A 2223-nucleotide genomic window follows, 5' to 3' on the forward strand; every position below is an offset into this window, starting at 1 on the left:
TACACTGTAAAAAATGTCTGTAGAAATTACAGTAAAACTGTCAAATTGCATTAGAAATAAGGCGTAAAATTAAAAAACACTTAAAGACACTTTTAATGACCGTAAATCAAAGAATAGCACAAAACTTTAACTTTTTACTGCCATAAACGGTAGAAAAACACACAGTTTTGCTGTTAAAAATATAACATTTTCATGTAAAGTGAATGGAGAAATACCATGATGTCACAATGACACAATTACCCTAAAAATAACGCGAATATTCAGTCTAAATTACAGTTTTTGCTGATATTTACATTTAAATTTACAGCAGAAAACTCAAACACAGCTGCTGATAATTTACCGTAAATTTAACAGATTATTTTTTACAGTGTATCGGTATCTGTAAACCAACAAAATCATCTTCCTCTGTATCAATTTTTGGAAAAGAAGACTGGAAATATGTGTGGTTTTTTTTTTACCAGAAGTCACATTAAATAGAACAAATACTTCAAGGATTACTCAGACTTAATTACAGTTTTGCTGATATTTACAGAAATAGGGCGTAAAATTAAATACACTTAAAGACACTTTTAATTACCGTAAATCAAAGAATAGCACAAAACTTTAACTTTTACTGCTCTAAATGGTAGAAAGACACACAGTTTTGCTGTTAAAAATATAACATTTTCATATAAAGTGAATGGAGAAATACCATGATGTCACAATGACACAATTACCCTAAAAATAACGTGAATATTCAGTCTAAATTACAGTTTTTGCTGATATTTACATTTAAATTTACAGCAGAAAACTCACCACAGCTGCCGATAATTTACCGTAAATTTAACAGATTATTTTTTACAGTGTATCGGTATCTGTAAACCAACAAAAAGATATTCCTCTGTATCAATTTTTGGAAAAGAAGACTGGAAATATGTGTGTTTTTTTTTTAACCAGAAGTCACATTAAATAGAGCAAATATTTCAAGGATTAGTACAAAACTTTTAAACTATATAAAACACACAAAATTCTCCACAAAAGGAGAAATAGCATAATGTCACAAGGACACAATTACCCTAAAAATAACATGAATATTCAGTCAAAATTACAGTTTTTGCTGATTTTTACGTTTAAATTTACAGCAGAAAACTCACCACAGCTTTCAATAATTTACCGTAAATTTAACAGATTATTTTTTACAGTGTATCGGTATCTGTAAACCAACAAAAAGATCTTCCTCTGTATCAATTTTTGGAAAAGAAGACTGGAAATATGTGTGTGTTTTTTACCAGAAGTCACATAAAATAGAACAAATACTTCAAGGATTAGTACAAAACTTTTAAACTATATAAAACACACAAAATTCTCCACAAAAGGAGAAATACCATGATGTCACAAGGACACAATTACCCTAAAAATAACAGGAATATTCAGTCTAAATTACAGTTTTTGCTGATTTTTACGTTTAAATTTACAGCAGAAAACCCACCACAGCTGCCAATAATTTACGGTAAATTTAACAGATTATTTTTTACAGTGTATCGGTATCTATAAACTTTTAAACTATATAAAACACATAAAATTAAAGGAGAAATACCATAATGTCACAAGGACACAATTACCCTAAAATAAAGTGACTTAATTACAGTTTTGCTGATATTTACATTTAAATTTACAGTAGAAAACCCACTCACTGTATTTTTTACAGTGAAAATCTGCAGCTGCCGGAATTTCGCTGTAAATTAAAGATATTTTTTTTACAGTGTAGTATTTTATTCTTGAAACTGGAGACTTGAAAACACTGCAGCTCCAGGCATTTTGCCCACAACCTCTTTTTTTTATTTATTTTTTTTAGCTTTTTGGGCTCCGAACCAATATATCTGGCTCTGCATTAGTGTTTGAGGACAGAATACAAAACTGATTCTCTACCTTCAGAGTGTTTTATTTTCAGCCATTCAGTTTCAAGTGACCATCCTTTCACTGAAATTATTCCAGGAACTGATATACTCAAACATTTAATGTGTCATCACTTTGTATATCTGATGTCTTAACATTGTTTCCTTTATGACAATGAAGCAGCCCAGCTGTCGCTAACATCATCCCTCTTTTCTTTTTGTTATATTTTTTTAAAAACGTGTTAAAAACAGTGTGATAGAGATGTTTTTTTGTTTTTTTCTGATTGGTGTGCAGCCTGTCTGTGTGTCTCTGGCTCCTTCTGTATGCATCATTCTGGGTTTGTTTCTT

At 30.1% G+C, this 2223-nt stretch overlaps 1 long non-coding RNA gene across 1 annotated transcript; it reads right to left on the bottom strand.

Annotated features, from left to right (window-relative positions):
- Positions 1-1159: 1159 nt before the first annotated feature.
- Positions 1160-1697, bottom strand: LOC131988827 (uncharacterized). The gene is made up of 2 exons (XR_009395897.1): positions 1602-1697; positions 1160-1390 (listed from the first exon to the last, which is right to left on the bottom strand). It is a non-coding gene; the product is annotated as an uncharacterized LOC131988827 (long non-coding RNA).
- Between the last annotated feature and the right edge of the window lie 526 nt (positions 1698-2223).

This window comes from Centropristis striata, chromosome 16 (assembly GCF_030273125.1).
Source record: "Centropristis striata isolate RG_2023a ecotype Rhode Island chromosome 16, C.striata_1.0, whole genome shotgun sequence".
NCBI lineage: Eukaryota > Metazoa > Chordata > Actinopteri > Perciformes > Serranidae > Centropristis > Centropristis striata.